Raw genomic sequence first — 19,128 nt, forward strand, 5'->3', positions numbered from 1 at the left:
CTGGTGTTAACCCCTGCTTATTTGGGTGTTGATTGCTGGAGAAGATGTGTTCTGGCCTTTTTCTTTCCTTCTTAGCTTTTTTATTGTCTCTTTTGAATGGTGTGGTTTATCTCTATGTGTCTATTGATGGCTGATTTGTCTGAATGCCAAGCTACCAGGAATTCCCTAGCGTTTTTTGGATTTAACTTGGTCAAGGATGCTCACAGTTTCCCTTCTGTGAACTGGAGGACAAAGAAGCCTACATCCCAGGAAACACCAACCCAATACAGAAACTAGACAACCTCATCAAGATCAAGAGAACCCTTAATGACCTAACAAAGAAAGGTCAGATCACAAAAGAAGAACAGTGGGTGAATGAAAAGCAGTGGACCCAACCACCCATGCTTCTATAGAGCCCAAAAATAACAAGCCCAACATACCTCTTTGTCCAATTGTATCATTACCAGGGACCCAACATACAATACAGCCAAAGAACTTACAAAAAAGCTTGGATGCCTCACAGAGGAGAGTGAATATTCTATCAACTCTCCACTACAGTGCCTCCAGAAAATCAAAAACCTAGAAGTAGATGAAGATGAAATTATGGTTTCATTCACTGTCACAGCACTCTTTACATCCATAGATTCAGAATTAGCAAAAGAATCCATGGCAGCAGTACTACACAATACACCCGACTAGCCAAATACACTAAGATCAAAATACCCTGAATCATGGACCATATCAACCTCTGCCTCACTACCTACTTTCAGTTTGATGGACAATTATACCAACAAATCAGACCCATGGGACCACCACTCTCAGGACTCATAGCAGAGACTGTAATGCCGCATCTAGAAACTACAGCACTTCCACACATACAACCAAAAGTATGGATCTGGTATGTAGATGACACCTTTGTCATAATAAAAAAGGAACAACTAGAGAAGACACATGAAACAATCAACTAAATCTTCAAAGGGATAAAATTCACAAGGAAAGAAGAAAACAACACCACACTACCTTTCCTGGACATCCTCATCAGCAGAGGAAACAACAGCAAATTAGAAATGCAAGTCTATCAAAAACAACCCACACTAACCAAGTTTCCATACCAAAGTAACAACCCAACCTCCCACAAGAGGGAGTAATGTGTAAGAATTTGTATTCAGATGAGTACAAATGCACTGCAGCAACCCAGATGTCAGGTTCAGCCCAAGAACAACAACGAAGCAATCCAGTCCAGTCCAGTTCCTTTATTAGCTTGTACCTAATAGAATCTCGCCAGACTAAACCTATGCTAAAGCAACTAGTGGATATACCCCATGAGACTCTCGGGAGGGGTTAGCTTCATCCTCTTACTCTTCCCACGGTCTTGCTGTGGACTGAGAAAGCGCTTGCTCTGGAATGTTCCCCCTCCCTCCTGATAACCTTGATCCTTCATTCCAGTATCTTCCTCACTCAAGCCTTCCATTACACCAGAACACCAGAAAAAGGAATAGACGCCTATACAACACATCCCAACAAAATGGATACCCATGCAACTATCAAAAAGTGCCTGATCACTCAAACCACTACCGCACAACCAAAGGATAACACTGCCATACATCAAAAACATCTCAGAAACAACGAACAAATTACAGCCACATGGCATCACTGTAGCAACCAACTAAAGCCCTCCAAAACATCTTAAGTACACCAAAAGACACAGTAGCCCAAGGAAAAAAGAAATAGGAATCATCTACAACATATGGTGTTAGGACTGTAACAGCCACTATGTAGGACAGACAGGCAGAAGACTAGCAGAGCACATCCATGAACACCAAGTAGCAGTCAGAAGACACAATGAAAACTTAATCTCACAACACATGAACAGACTCAGCCATAGTTCCAACTGGGAAACTGTGAGCATCCTAGGCCAAATTAAATCCAAAAAATACTAGGGAATTCCTTGAAGCTTGGCATTCAGACAAATCAGCCATCAATATACATATAGAGATAAACCACATTTACACAACATTCAAAAGAGACAATAAAAAAGCCAAGAAGGAAACAAAAAGATCAGAACACGTCCTCTCCAGCAGCCTACACCCAGATAAGCAGAGATTAACACCAGACAACTTGCCCTAATCGCAACATACCTGTACTCTAATCAAGGAACTACCAAGGAGAAAACCACACTCATATCAACACTGGCAGGGCAAGCTACTGTATATGAACAGGGAGAAAACCCCACACTCACTATCACTGATGATGTTACCTAGTCAGGTAATGAAACGTCTGCAAGCAAAGAACCAAGCTCAGAGAGCACCAAAGACTCAAGGGTTATGTGGCTTTGCCTTATTGTCACTTCCTGTCAAGCAGGAACAAAGCCCAGTAAAGCGTGTTTACTAGTGGTGAAAATGAGAAGACTTACTTTGTAACAAGTATTAATTATTTTCTCTTTTCAAGCTACCTTGAATTCTGTGAAGAAAGCAAACCCAACAATTTCTGCCTTGCCAAACCACTACACTGCCTCCTGCTATATGAACTATACCGTGATGTGAGATGATGCAAACCAAAGAGAGGGCAGGCTTATATTTTGACTTCTTCTCTTTCCAAAATCTCAAATAATTTATAATCCTTTCTAGAATGTATTTATAGTGCAACGTAGTTTACATCACACAGTTGCTGTGAAGAAAGAAATACTGCTTTCATTGCTTTGAGCTCTTGGATGAAAGGTGGGGTAGAAATGCAACAAACTATACAAACCTCCTATTTATGAAGATGAAAAAAAAAATTAACAATTTGCACTACTCATTCCCAAACAAATTAATTTTGTGAGATACATATGTGCCAGAAAACAATATGGAAAATAGTTATCAAATTTCCTAGGTTGCAGGAATCAGCAAGAAAGGCTACTTTCAAAATGACACATCGATTATTCCTTTTGATTCACTAAACCAAATAAAAGATCAAAAGACATTACTTCCGAAGGATGCTGATAAAAACTGCCTCTGAAGAGGATGTATTTGGGGGCAGATTCAATCATTGTCCAATATGAAACCATTTTGACATGCTGGGAAGAATCTTTTTTATTCCATTCTTCCCTTTTGAGCTCTATCAACTATCCATTCATCATCTATCTATCTATCTATCTATCTATCTATCTATCTATCTATCTATCCATCATCTATCCATCCATCCATCCATCCATCCATCCATCCATCCATCCATCCATCCATCTATCTATCTATCTATCTATCTATCTATCTATCTATCTATCTATCTATCTATCTATCTTCCTTCTGTCTACCTATCATCTATCTTTCAAAAAATAATTTGGTTTCATTTACTTCTAATCCATCTAATGAAATCTACAATAAAAAAATAAAATATAACAGATAAATAGCACAAGAAAAGTATAATTATTTAAATTCATTATTTCAGGATAGGGGGGTCTTTGTGGGCTGCAAATACCTGGAGTACCAATCAGCTGTTGCACAGCTAGTGTAGCAGCAAAAGCTCTGGAGTTAGCAGCGGCAGTGGGCAGTTCTAAATTTACTAGTTTTTAAAAAATGATGGGCCACACAAGGCTGCTTGGGGGCGATATGTTGTGCAGGCCTGCTATAGACTGAAGCATCCTGTAAATGAAGACACTTTGATTGGATGCTTAGTGCAAAATATGAACTGAACTACTGGAATTTATAATCCATGGCTTGCAATTGTAGTTTATTTATTAACCTGTGGTTGAACAAACCTTGGCTTAGTGCACTGCATAAATGAAGTCTATAAGTCAGCAGATTATTGCCTCCGTTGGCTTTCCCTCTCTTCTTGTCTTGCCCCCTTCATTATATAATGGTTTATACTTCAGATTTCTTAAAATTCAAAGGAAAAAGGTTTCTTTCCTTCTCCCATCATCATGAAAGCACCATTTTCTGTCTCTACTGCCAAATCTATAATTAACTTAAAAACAAAAACAAAACTATGTGAACATTTCAATACAAGACATGCTTTCACATATTTGTTAAGATGTTAAATTTAAATCCCTACTCAACCATGGAACTCATTCTGTGCCTTTAGGTCAATCAACGTAAGCAACAGTTTGGTCTACTTGGAATTCATTTAACATGTGTGAATCCATCTATTCTAGTTTGCTAGCTACATTTTCTGGCTCAGTGCAGTTTGAGAATAAGATAGTCACTGTGTCTTATTGAACAAAACATAGTCAAAAGAAACCATGATTTAACATATGCAAATTCAGCAACCATCTCTCTGCCCAACCTGAGAGGACTGTAGCTGGAAGGATAAAGTGAGAGGAAGTCCTAGTGAATATTGACTTGAGCTCCCAGAAGAAAGTGGGAACATGAATAAATAGTCTGCCAATATTTAGATGCTAAACAAATTGCAAAAGCTTTGTTAAACTTTTGGCAAAAACATTTGCATATCCTCTGATGTCAGTTTAGATTTAGCAAAGCTGGTCTTAATTAGTTTTCAACATTATTAAATTCTTAATAGTGTAGTCTGCTTAAAGCTAAAAGTTCAGGTTCTGTCTAGCTTATGAAGCTGCAAGAAACTGCTTGAGCTAAGTAAAGAGATTGTCTTGTAATCTTACTGGACTCATCTAATACAGGGCTTGTTGCAAAGTGCATCACTGAACAATTTAAGTGTTTATTTTCTGAATTAGGAAACTGACCAAAATAAAATTGAAATAATGAAGCCCATTTCAGAGGGAAAGGAAATCAATTCTTTTGGGTATCTTTTTCTTGAAAAAGAAAGGCTGCTAAATCTGCTTCTTTTCATTATGATTAATATGAAAGAAATCTACCCACATTATCTTTTTTGGGTCCTATAATCACAAATTTTCCCAAGCATATACAATTAGTCCTTGAACATGGATAAGAAAGTTTTTGCTTGCATTTTTTCAAAAATCCATTTTTAAAATTATTTCAAGGATGCAACTCACAAAAGAGACAAAAAGGAACCAATTTCAATCAAGTAATCGTAGCCCATTATGAAAAGGATGAATGTTGAGAAATCTCTTTTTTTTAATTGGGAGAAACCCAAGGAATCAAAGAGCAAAGTAACAGCTGGAATAAGAATGGCCCCTTGACCTTGTCTAGGAGATTTTCCATAGCAAATATCAGATGACTTTAAAAATTAAAGACATTTCAGCTCCTCTATTCAACAACTGATGATGCAGAGACTGACTAGGCTGATATAAGGAAAAAGTGATTACTGAGCTGGGCAGTGCCATAACCACGGAAACCAAACAAATAGTGAAAATTGTAATTGTCTCAAGCAGAACAGCCTTTTCAATTGCCTCAGGGGGAATTTCAGTTCAACAGCAACAACTGCTAAACTTCCTGTCATGGGAGGAAAAAAGAAAGAAAGGAGGAAGATGAGGCAGTGTCTCTATGCTGTGGCCTATGAATTCAGCTCCAGATTGCAAAAATAAAAACCCCTAAATCTATTGATACCAACCAAAATGACATAAAGAATATGCAACTTTGATTTCTCCAGAACTCTTCATCAAGCAAGTCTCTGAATTCAGGAGGACTAGGAAATTACACCCCTATCACTTGACTAGTCCTAAGGAAGGTATATACATTTTAGATATTTTGTAGACATTTTGGATATTTGGACATTTAGATGTTTTAAACACTTGCCTTTACCTGCTTGTGTAACATGAAGTAAAAACAGGCCCAGCAATATGCCAATATTCCCTTTCCTGTATGTATGGTTGACCTCACATTAATTGACCTTATTTAAATTATCAAAAGGTTGCATTCTTAAGGGTGTGACCTTCAACACTTCTCAATATCTCAAGGATGTGATAATTGCTCTCATGGTTTGTTTCTTCCTGACTGGAAAGAAGACACTTCATGTGAGCAGATAAACTATCTTGACTTGATAGTTCTTTCCTGTTCAGATGACCCTTCACAAAGAGAGATAAGCGGTCCTGACCTTGTTTCTTAGGGATGCAGATCAGGACAGTGCCCGGTGAACAAGCAGAGTGATAAAGGATACTTTACATATGGCTGTAAACAATCAAGGTGATAGAAATTAGTTTACATACAGAAAAGAAGAACCTTATTCAGCATCAGAGAAAGGGGTCCTGGGTAAGGGGAGGAGTATGGATCAAGGTAACTGGCTTTGATTGGATCAGAAAGTCATGACATCTTAACGTGGGTTTGAATGTAACAGAAGGTATATAATGTACTGTGGGGAGGGGGCCCAGTGCGGCCGCCCACCTAACTGCTTGCTATCATTGCTTCTGCACTTGGGTGAAGAATAAATCTCCTAACTTCATGCAATTCGTCAGTGTCTTTACTCCCGGCTCAGAAACGGACTTGGTAAGATAACTTTTTCTTCCAACACTATGATGGCCTTTTATGTTTCAAGAAGTAATTCAAGAATCTCTGCAACAACTACCAAATAAAGCATGCTTAACCACTAGGTATAGACATGGCTCATACACTATTTTAATACATGTTCTTCAGCCAACAAACATCCTTTTCTACCTGACCAATTATTCAAGAGCAAATTTATCCAATACAGCACCCCTCTGACATGCTGGGATTTCAACTTCCAGAATTCCCAATTAGTACAAGCTTCAATTAAAAGGGATCTAGTAGCAAATTATGAAAATAATCTCTCTCCCCTCCTGGAGACTTGCAGTCAGAACAGAGTTGTCCAACCAGATGTGTTGGACCATAATTTCCAATCAGCATGGCCAAAAGTTAAGCATTCTGTGAGTTCTTGTTGTTCAGTTATTCATTTGCTTTCAATTTGTCCAAGCATCAAGATCTTTTCCAATAACCCATACCTTTCCATTATGGGTTCAAAATACCTAAGCTTTACCTTCATTATTACTGCTTTCAGCGAGCAGCCTAGTTTCACTTGATCTGACACTGAATGATTTGTGGAGTCCTTGGGGTTCTCTGAGCTTGGTTCTTTTCTTGCAAACGTTTCATTATCCGGCTAGGTAACATCTTCAGTGCTAAAATGGGATGGGGTTTGCTGTCTATTTATATGCTGTGGCCTGCCTTGCCAGTGGTTGTGGGGGTGGGGGTTTTGTTTTGCTCCTCTGGTAGTTCCTTGATTAGCATATCTTTACTGTTTGATTGGGTGGCTGGTGGTAACCTTTGCTTATCTGGGTGATGATTGCTGGTGATTCATTGCTGGTGAGGCGATCTTCTGGTCTTTTGTCTCTTTTGAATAGTATGTAGATGCTGTTTATCTCTATTTGTCTGTTAATTGCTGCCTTGTCTGAATACCAGGCTTCCAAGATTTCTCTTGCGTATTTGGCTTTAGCTTGGTCTAAAATATCCACGTAATTTTATCAAAAACTGCCTGACCATTCAACCTACAACACAACCTACACAAGCTATGAAAAGGACCACACTGCCATACATCAGAAATATCTCAGAAACCACCAACAGACTATTACAACCATATGGCATCTCTGTAGCACACAAACCAACAAAATCACTCCAAAATATCCTAAGTAAACCAAAAGACCCAGTAACCCAAGAAGAAAAAACAGGAGTCATCTACAACATACAGTGTAAGGACTATAACAAACACTACGTAGGACAGACAGGCAGAAGATTAGCAGAGCGCATCCACGAGCACCAACTAGCAGTCAGAAGACATGATGAAAATTCCTTAATCTCACAACACATGGACAGACTCAACCATAGTTTTAACTGGGAAACTGTCAGTATTTTGACCAAGCTAAATCCAAATATGCAAGAAATACACATGTAATGCTATACTGTAATTTCAATAGGGACATATAGAATTCTCTCATTTTGCCTTTTCTGTGACAGTATCCAGGACGAATACATTATTATTACACAATAAAAATAATTCCTGATTCTACCGCTAGCATTCAATGCTGTGGCTAAATTCTGGGTTACACCAGTTAAAATGCACCCACAAATATTGCACTTCTAATTATTATGTTTTCATGTGGTTTACTGATTGTAATAAAAATAAAGTAAAGCATAATCATATGGAATATTGCTGAGGTTGTATCTTGTTGATCTGATGGTTATACAGTATTTGCTTTCTTTAGTTTAAGTTGTAATTTTGCAAGGAGTTTATGAATACCCAATCTTGTTTTTGCTGACAGAATTGAGCTTCTACATTTTTGTCTGCCAATAACATAGTCAATTTGATTTTGAAATTGTCCACCCAGTGATGTAAAGTGCAGAGTAATCATTTAGGCAGTTGGAAGAAGGTATTCGTTATAAACATTGAATTTTCCTGACAACATTCTATTTGTCTGATTCCTCTGTCATTTCATACACAAAGGACAAGTTTTCCCATTATTTCAGATGCTATTTTATTTGCAGTTTCAGCATTCCATTCTTCTATAATTAGTATGAAGTCTTTTTGGTACTGGGTCAGTTAGGGGTCAATAAGGTGTTGCAAGTCACCACAGCTTCTGCTTCCATAGTGTAATATTGATTGGCTTCCCTTGGACTCATACTGAGATCATTCTATCTTTTGTGTTTCTAACTGAGTACTAACTTTGACACCTTTTTGCTAATAATGTTGGCTACTCCATTTGTTCTATGATTTTCTTTCCTGCAGTAGAGTATTTGATGTTCTGATATGAAATGACCCATTCCAGTTCATTTCAGTTTGCTGCTTCCCAGTCTTGAAATTTATATTCTGAGAAGATAAAGTTTGCCTTGATTCATGGTTCTGACATTCAATGAATGAATGAATGAATGAATGAATGAATGAAAGAAAGAAAGAAAGAAAGAAAGAAAGAAAGAAAGAAAGAAAGAAAGAAAGAAAGAAAGAAAGATCTTTGCAGCATCAAATCATCCTTTTAACCCTGGGCACATCAGTAGGTGGATATACTTTCAGATTTAATCCAGGCACATCATAAACACTAGTGCTACTCATAACTGATCTCTCCAACTTTCTCATAGTTTGTTGGGTACTTTCCAGCCTTCAGAAGTGGGGGCTTGTCTTCTGTTATTAAGTTGACATTGTTCCAGTTTTGAATGTACACTTTATTTTCTTGACATAATATTCAGTACTTTTCCAATGGATCAAATTTAGTCTAATCTCTTACTAATGACCTGACTGTCATATGTGACCCTTCTGGGAATGCACATTCCCAGTGATATAGTTCAGTGCAACAGAGGGAGGCACAAGCCCTTCATTACTACAAGGGAATGATCCATAAAGGAGCCAATAGATCAAGAGGTCAGCAAACTAGAGGAAGTTCATGGGCAGACAATACTGAATACATAGTCAACATTAATTCCTGTATTTCAGCTTTTGAGTCATGTGCAAGGGTCTGCAGTCTCAAAATACTGAACTGTTGCTATTGCATGTCTCTTCAGCCACAGTGGTTTCTCTTTATTCCAGGAAGATCTAGATGTATCACATCTGGAATGCTTTACTAACAGTCAAGAATAGTCAGCTGCTTAGCTGAGTTTTCCTATAGAAAGCAGCCAGCAATTAAAGGAAGAACAAATTTTTGAAGAAAAAGAAGCTGATTTTAATTGCTGAGGCAATTGTTTCTAAACACGAGGTGCACTAGTTCAATTTCCCAAAGCCTTTGTATCATGAGAGTTGGCATAAACTAAGGCTTTACTTTCAAACTGATATCCTCAGCAAGATAGTAAAAACTGCAATGAGTAAATTGTGTTCGTTTTGCATGATCGACTTGGTTTCTGCTTTTCATGGAGTTGAAAAGCAATTCACATACAATGCCTTACTCCCAACACGCTTCACAAGTCCATCAGGATGGACACTCCAGTTGCAGAACTTCAGCTCCCAGCAGCCTCAGCCACCATGGCAAATGGTGAGGAATGCTGGGAGCTGTAGTTCAGAAACATCAGAAAGGCCACAGGTTGCTAATCTTAGACTTAGAGACTTACTTAAACAAAACATGAAAGGAAAAGAAGAAAGCCCAATGCTTGGAAAGCTCATTCTGTTCTTCAGCAATTGCAGCAGCACATGGAATCAGAAAATTCACTGACAATAATACTGCATATGAGAGCCACATGTTTGATCTCTGTAAAATTAGACAGGAATGCTGAAATCAACACTGTACAAGGGAGCCCACTGCCAGTGATCAGAGTTCCAAGGTGTTCCAACTCTTCCTTGCTGCTCCTGCACTTCTCTGTGCACAGGTAGAAATAACCTCTGCTTGACTTGTCTTCTCCTTGTTGGGGGATAAAAGAAACAAATAATAGCAGCAACTGCAATGAGGAGGGGAAGCACCAAGAACATTTTGCCCAAGAGCACCCTAAGTTTGCAAGGGGGAGTATCTTGAGCTACTAAATTCACATTAATATAATAAATACTTCAGAATCTGGGCTTGAACTTCCAGCCTTATTGCAGACAAAGAGGAACATTCATTCAGCTTGGATTCCAGCTGACAACATCAGAAAAAAATGTTTGGACACTGAGACAGCCACATATACATTTTTCTGTCTTCAATAGGGTGACAATGAAAGCTACATATACAACCAGTGTGATACTATGCTTAGAGCTAGGGTGCAAATTTAGTCTAGCCTGTGATTCCCACAAAAAGTGCTCAAACCAGTCACCATTATTTAAGACATCCCCAGTCGAGATTTTCAAGGTGGAAGCTCCATGCCTTATTTGCATAATGTTTCAGACAGTAGAAATCATTGTCTTCCATTTGTACATGTTCTAATTTTTTCTAAGAAAAAACATATTTAAAGAAGGAAAGACAATAAAGCAGTATTTTGATTGCTAAAGCTTAGGTGTTCCCTCAGTTTGGAAGCAACATTGACTATGACCTACTTCACTAGATTGTTGTAGAGATAATATTGTGTGAAGAATGAGGAAAAGTACCATATGCATTGCCTCTGAACTATCTAATGTTAGAAACGAATGGAACAAATACAAATAATACATCTCTGAATTCCATGAAGTATATACTATTTTTTGAATTCATAGTTCTTAGTAAAACATGTCAAGAAAATGTCATTATTTGTGTCATTATCTGTTTAATTTTTATCTATTAATCTCTCCATTAACAGAACTAAACACAAAAAACATAAAGCCTAACTAAGTTGACCAAGGGGCTGCAGCAGCTTCCCTATAAGGTTTTTGGGGCTTTTTAGTCTAGACCAGTGTTTCTCAACCTTGGGGACTTTAAGATGTGTGGACTTCAACTCCCAGAATTCCCCAGCCAGCATTCTGGGAGTTGAAGTCCACACATCTTAAAGTTCCCAAGGTTGAAAAACACTGAACTAGAAAGTAGATGAATGAGAAGGGACATGATTGTGGTATACAAAATTATGTATGTTATAGATAAAGTGGACAAGGAGAAGCTATTTTTCCCTTCCCAAAATGCTAGAACCAGAGGTCACCCAATGAAATTGAATATTGGAAAAATCAGGACAAAAGGAGATAATTTTTTACACAACACATAATTAAACAAGATGTAGTGCTGGCTACCAGATTGGCTGGTTGGACCAATTCATGAAAGTCATGGGGATCAATGGCTATTAGCCTTGATGGTAGTGTGACTGCCTCTGAAGGCCATCTGCTGGGAGACTAGTGGGCTTCCTTGTGCAGTTGGTTGGCCACGGTGAGAACAGACTGCTAGACTAAATGGTCCAGGGATCCAATCCAGCAGGCCACTGCTTATGTTCTTCAGCTGATAATCCTCCCAGCTACCTAACACATCCATCCATAACTAGAATTGCAATGCTGCTTTACATACATGTGGTGATAAGACATTTTGAAAGCCAAAGTGAATGACTTTAAAAAAAGGATTGGTAAATTAATGGAGAACAGGTCTAACAAGGGTGTTAGTCTTGAAGACTCATGCCTCCAAATACTAGCTGCAGGAGAACAATGGTGGGAGAAGGATGTATTGTCACATCTTGCTTGTGAGCATCCCAGAATTATTCAGTTGACTATAGTGAGAAGCAAATCACAGGTCAAGGATGGGCCTTAGCCTGAATGAGCAGGACTATTCTTATGCTCTTGTGTTCTTCCTTTAGAAGCCCTCTCTTTAAATAGCCTTCACCAACCTTGGCACGCTCAACATATGCAGACTTTAACTCATAAGAAATCATGGTAGTCTAAACTGATATTTCATTTTGGAGTGGGGTAACTGTAGCTTCCCAGATGTTAGTGTACTATTTATTGACTGAGGCTGGTAGAAGTTATAGTTCAACAATATCTGAAAGGTTACAGATTACAGGTTGCCTGTCCCAGCTCTGACTGCAGCTATCTGAGCCTACTTGAGTTAAAAATTAAAGAATCCTAAAAAGGAAAACAGAAGTCATCAATGGTTAGCTCCTGTGCAGCAGAATGAATAGTCTCACAAAATCCTCATAATATCTACATCTATGCACACATCTAAATTAACTCATGCAATTTTATGTAAATCTATGCTTTTGTTGTTATTGTTCTGTTTTGTTGATTCATTTCCTGTTTTTGTTGGTGATATATAACTGGCCAATCTACCCACACTGCTCTTATAAATATTAGGTCTCACTCATGAATTCATTTCACAGAGAGTTGAAGCCTAGTCTGAATGCTGTGGTCTTTAAGGATATGTTCCTTTACAACTAAATAGCCAGAGCCAACCCATTTTCCCACCACTTGAGAATACAAAGTTTAGTTTCAGCTCAGAAAGCAAGCTTTCTGAAATTAATTGTAGATCTTCGTCAATGATGGTCTTATTCAGTACTGGTCACTATGTTGGGTCTCCTCTTCTCCATGGTAGAACAGTTCTAATGATTGAGCAAATATGCTGTGAAACCAAGCTGAAGAAAGAGGCAGTAGGCACTGAGACAAAGAGAGATGGAACAGATTGGTACTGTGTAACAACATGCCATGGCTTGGACAAAATGCTTTATGTTAGAGCCTGAATCAAAAAGATGTGTTGGGATTTATTTCCCAGATAAATTAACAAACCTGCTGATAAATTCCCTGATGAAATTTCATTAGCCAGCTGGGCAGCTAGCCACAAGCATTGAACTGCCATTATGTAACTCTTGCTGATGGCCAGCTGGTTTGTTGAGCAGCTGGTGGTGGGCCTGGACTGCACTAGGACAACAGCTAAGGGTCAGAAAGGGTGCCATCTTCTTTATCCCACCTTTTCCTTTTTGTTTGCTAGGATCCCCATATATCTTGGGCAGACAGGAAGGCAAAGGGATCTAGATACAAGCTTCTCACATCCTTCTTTTTTGCTCCTTCTTAGCAAAGAACAGAGCAGACGCCTTCCCTTCTCGTAGTGACTGATGGTCTCTCTCTCACACTGCCGGGTGCTAAGATTGCCTCACTAGGATGGCATGTACCCCATGACTGTTATGTATTCATTCACAATGCTCCCTCTTGTGTGCTGCATTCTGCGTTTAAGGGGAGAAAAATACCTGCTGCTGCATTTTCTTTCCCATGGCGTCCAACCAATAGGGGCCTGCACTCATTCACAACTGGGGGTGGGGTGGACGTGTAACAGCGCCTTCTCTTGAAATGCTGATCTCCCAATGCGTCTGCCACTCGGGTTCCAAAAGCACCAGCCTCCCTACTGCCTGCTAATCCTTCCGGCTCTCACTGCACACCCATTATGTACTGAAGTCTGGGGCTGAATGTGAAAGCGAGGACTGTAAGAAAGGAATGAAACTGGGAATGAGACCTGTCGATTTGCTTCTTGTTCCTCTTTTCATCATGCACATGAAAGATTTTTTTCAAACAAAGAGAGGCTTCCCAGCAGCTGAATTAGCCTTAGCATCAGGTGCTGTATCTTTATTCAAAGGAAGAAGTGTATAAAGCCCCCGAAAGATGGGTTTATGTGGTTAGAAATTTTATTGTTGACAGGTAACAGATTTCTACTGAATATATTCTGCAAAAGAATTGGTCACTCAGGTTCTAATTTGGTTTCAAACGAGAAAGTGTATTAATGTCTTCTGAAGGTAAGGATAGCATATACTGTAAGTCAGCAATATTAACACTGAATGTATTGCATATCTACATCCCTTAAAATCAATGTATTAAACTCTTCTATCAAACACAATAGACTCTCTTGAAAGTATTGTATTACCATCTCTAATGGCACTCATTTGAGTTGAAAGTTTTCAAGAGATTAGATAACAGTCCAACAATTGATGCTAGTGTAGCTTATAGTCCATTTTTCTCAGGTTATATAAAGTGGTACACAAGAAATTTAATTTTCATTGTTAGCTGCATATTTACTACAGCAAAATACCAGGAAACTAAGAACACCTTTTGTATTTAACCATATTTAAAAGTGGCAAATAGCGGGGGCTGCAAATTTAACAGAACATTAAAGTGTCATTTAATTAAAATGGTTTTATTCATGTTTGTCCTCAGTTTTTTGGTTGCATTAGCAAACTAATTCCTCATAGATTACCTCTATCTACACGGATGTATTTTTGGATAGAAATATTGAACAATGGAATTTTGAAATTGTGTATCTCTCCTTGACACACACACACACACACACACACTGAAAAACAGTGTGGGATTTTGTAATTTTGTTTCCTTGTTTTTTGTCTAGCTTCTATTTTCTATTCATTCAGGCTTATGTTTTTAAATGTTCATTGTTCATGTATATTCACTGTTGATCATTGCAGATTTCCTTTAGAAAAGAAAAGAGAAGAAAGGTGGGCCCATTTTAATGAATAAATAAAGTCCAATTCCTTGCAACCCCCTGTTATGTTTTACTATTGGGTGCTACATTTGTATGAATTATCATCCTTCTCCTCCCAGGAGCTCAGGAAGGGTGCATGTGTCTCCTCTATTTATATCTTCACACCAGTTCCATCAGGTGGACCAGGGTGGTGGAAGGTAACTATGTAAGAGTCATCAGTGAATTTCATTGTTCAGCTTGGGTCTCTTGGACTCTAATCTATTGCATTAACCACTAGTAAGTTAGTTACTGAAATCTTACTACCAGGGACCCCCTAAATGATTAGGAAGTAGCAGGTTTTTGTGGCGACAACAAATGTCTATAGCATCAGCATCTGGGTCTATACGGGTAGGATAGAGTCCATGATGGTTGATGCTGATCACTTTTTCTTTTTAAAAATATTTCCTAGCCAGGGGCAAGCTACTGTGGATGGATATGTACATGATTTATGTGCCCACTGTATTTCTTAACAGCTGTTTCCAAATTATCTTGATGCTTCTGCAACCAGAAGAACACAAATGGTCATATTGTGTGGGCCCATGAAATCCTTATGTCCAGAGTACAAAATTATCTAACCACAACTCTGTGGCTTCCTTCTTCCCTGAACCTCTTTCCTCCAGTCTTAGGCGCCTAAGCTGCACAGCAAGAAGGGCATGAAAAGTTCATGTCAGCAACTCCAGTACAGTAATGATCCATACTTTGGCTCTCATAAAGTCCCTGAATATTTGTCTGTCTGCACTATTAAAGTAAAAGCCTCTTTTGATTCAAGCTTCATGGATACATTTATGTAGTTTTCTTAGCAACAATATGTAAGTGGTTTGCCATTGCCCTTTTCCAGGTGTTTTTTTTAAAAAAAAATTAGTTTCCAATCCAAGAATATACAACTCGGGTATATTCTGGCACACAAGTATTAACCAGGTCTGACCTTCCTTAGCTTTTCGAGATCAGCCAAGGTCAGCCAAAACATCCAAAATGACTTCCTCTCTCTTATATTGCTTGGTCTGCTTCACAGTTTGAAATGTACTGATAAATAAAATCACTCACTATTGTGAATTAACATGGTCAGCCTATGAGGCCCAAGTTAAAGGCAGCAGGTGATACACATGATGATTGAAATCCCATTTCAGACATGATATCATCTCATGGCTATTCTACATTTGATTGTCTGTAAAAGGCAAATAACAGTGAGCTATTGTACATAGTTATGAGGAAGTCTAACATAAAGATTATCAGTGAGCATGAACAAATTCCAGAGTTGCTGAGGTCATATATGTAAGGCACTCCAAATTCATTGACTGTTAATTTTAAATACTACTACCATTTAGATGTTATGGACATGATAAATAAAAACAAGAGAAATCCTATCAGTCAGTTCTTTTAACCCAGCATTTTGTTCCTTATAGTGATAAACCAAGAAATCCAAGAGGAGGGAAGGGGAGCAATACTCCATCCATGCTTCAAGTAACAGATATTTAATAAGGTATTGCTTTTCGTAGAATAATAAAGCTTGAAAAAGCCACTGAGGAAGCTTCCTATTCAACACAGGAATTCAAAGTAAAGCATCTCCAGCAACTGTTTACCTAATCTCTGGTTGCAAACATCAAGAGGAGCTCACAACATTCCTCCAGTAATTGGTTTTATCATCAAACTACTTACTATTGGGAAACATTTTCATAATAACCACCTGGAAGAATCAGCTTTCCTAAAATTTAAGACATTATTCTGGTCTTGCATTCTCGGCGATTTTTTATTCTTTTTGACACTCCTTCTGGTACTTGAAAAGTACTATTGTCTTCCTTTCAGGTGTCTTTTTTTTAAGGCTAAGCATAGTTCCTTCAACCTCTCCTGGTAGGGCAGTAATCATTCCTCTGATCATCCTCATTGCCTTAGTTTGGATCTCTTCCAGTATGAATAAGGTGCTATTTTAGCAGTCTTGGCTAAATCAAAACACCAAATGAGGACAGCATATAGCAGCTCTCCCCAGTCTGGTGCCTTCCAAACACTTGACCACAATAGCTGGAGAGCTGAAATCTCCACACATCTGGTGATTACATGGTCTAGCAAGGCTATCTTGCAGTGAAACCTTTTCTATCTTCAACAGAAATACACTTGCAAGAAAACCTGCCAAATCTGGTGATGAAAAACAGCAGAAGTGTCAGGAACAGAGAATATATTTAACCCAAGTGTTCTAGGGCAGGCTAAGATTTTCTGGGCTGCCTTGAGACCAGGAAGCAATGTCTTGTTTTGGACAAGACTTGACAGAATTGTTGGGTTGGATTTCTGCTGGGAGTGGTAGCCTTTGCCATTCTTTTGTGTCCAGCTAGATCCTGAATACAAAACACTTACTGTGCCACAGGCAGCATGAATGAAAGGAGATGGAGGAGGAGTGTTGTTAACTTAGGCATACATCCAAGAGAAGATGGTGGGAGGTGGCTTTTCTTCATTAAGAGGCTCTCAAAACTCCCTGAGTTTTGAAACTCAGCTCCTCAAGAGTAAAAAATCCTGTTTGGAAGAGGTACCACTGTTTGGAAGAGGTACCATTGTACCTCTTCCAAACATTTGTATATAAACATCAGTATATAACACTTGGAATTCTTTCCAAGCCACAAAAACTGCAGATGTGGATGCTAGGCTGGGTTAAATTACAATCGCTAATCCTAATGGCTCACGGTTTGCCCACCCAGCCACCATATAAACTAAAGTACTGGCATTTGTGTGAAAGGAGGCAGCTTTCCAGGCCTGTTATTGTCAGACCTTGATAAAACATTATTTACGTTTATCTAATGTGCATACCGAATTTGGTTCCCCCAAACTCCCAGACATTTTTAAGCTTTCATGGCTGAAAAATGGGAAGTTGACAATAATCAGTCAGGAAAGTTCGGAAACCAAAAGAGGTGTTAAGGTTGGCCCTAGATTCTGGTTTCAATAGCGTGCTTTTATTAAATTAGAAGGAATATATAAACATTTTCTTTAGAGCTTGCACACATGATTTAAGGAGGTCAGTTTTCCCAAACTGGGCAATAATTTAAAAATATGGTTGAGCTCTGTCCCTCTTATTTTGCAACTTAGTACCTTCTGAATGAGGGTTTTCCAGACAAAGGAATCCTGATATTGATATTACCAATAAAAGGCACTTTTATAAATTATTCCATCCTTTCCTTTTCAATAAAGAAAAACATGGAACAAGTGGGGAATAAACAGAGGAGAGTTAACAAATGAAACATAACATTGCCTGGATACAAATGCAATTGTAAATTCCATGAATGAGCTAGGGAAATTGCAAAAACTTCCCAAACTTATTTCAATATTCTATATAACAATTCCACTTCATTATTATATCCATGTTGCAGATGGAAACTGAACTTTAAGAACACAGGCCTGCTAAAGTGCTACCTTAAGAGTTCATAGTTCAAGCCATATTTAGATGTTTTCAGTTCATGTTCTTTGCATCTCCAGTTTCTAGGACTGTGAAAAGTATACTCACAGAAATTTGCCTGGGTTTCAATATGCAAATTCTTCAGGCCCCAAAGATGAATTCCACATATAAATGGTATACATTTGTCGCAGTTCCTTTTTGTATAAGTTTGCTTATTTTTGCAATCATGGGGGATTTTGTTTTCTTCTTTTTTGCCTTTGAGTAAGACTTAACTCCTGGTGATTGCATGTTAGAAAGCTGCAGTTTTCTAAGCGACATTTTTAGAAGTGGTTTGCCATTGCCTCCTTCTTCCTAGGGCTGAGAGGAAGTGACTGGCCCAAGGTCACCCAAATGGCTTTCATGATTAAGGTGGGACTACAACTCAGGTTTTCCTCTCCTAGTCAAGCACTTTAACCATTAGACCAAACTGGCTTTCGTTTATTTCCCATGGTAGAATGCAAAGGGTTAATCACAGTACTGAAAAACAACCACAGGTCTTCACTTCTGTTCCTTTGCAATATAGGAGAATGCATTCTGTGATTAGTTGGTAATTCTCTATTACAAATCCAGCACATTTAGAGGGCTTCAGATTTAAGAATGCTGATCTATACAGGCCATAAATTATTTGTCATCTGGGGGTACATCTCACAATGTCACTACTAAGGCTATTCAACCTATTCAACATAGTTTCAGGAAAGATTCTAGATTTATTGCATGAACATCAATGGATTGTTTCTTTCTGCATTTGCGTGGCAGATAGCTCTTCTGTACGTGTGGAATGCTTTAATCTCATTGCATGTAATTGCATGTGTTTGGATTAAGCGGTAAATTTTCTTCAGCAAAGAGTATGATTTCCATTCAAATTTGAGCTCTGATTACTTTCTTTCCCATCCACCCACCCTTCTTTTCTACACAGTGCCTTTGGGCTCCTGATTTAATCCACGCTACTGCCGTTCCTGTAACCGAATCAAAATCTTCAAGAGAGCAGCAAGAATTAGGGAGTAGATTCAGGAAAATTCTTTTAATATAGAACATACTTCAATCATCTAGAGAATTAAGACAGCTCCCAGGCTGAACCACACAA

General features: G+C 38.5%; 1 protein-coding gene across 1 annotated transcript in view; it reads right to left on the reverse strand.

Annotated features, from left to right (window-relative positions):
• The window catches only part of DBNDD2 (dysbindin domain containing 2), a 34,021-nt gene that overhangs the window by 12,049 nt on the left and 2,844 nt on the right, over positions 1-19,128 (reverse strand). The window lies entirely within an intron of this gene.

The sequence above is a fragment of the Python bivittatus genome, unplaced genomic scaffold, assembly GCF_059951505.1.
Source record: "Python bivittatus isolate LINGU-HERP-01145 unplaced genomic scaffold, Pbiv_v1 ctg000700_np1212, whole genome shotgun sequence".
Classification (NCBI taxonomy): domain Eukaryota; kingdom Metazoa; phylum Chordata; class Lepidosauria; order Squamata; family Pythonidae; genus Python; species Python bivittatus.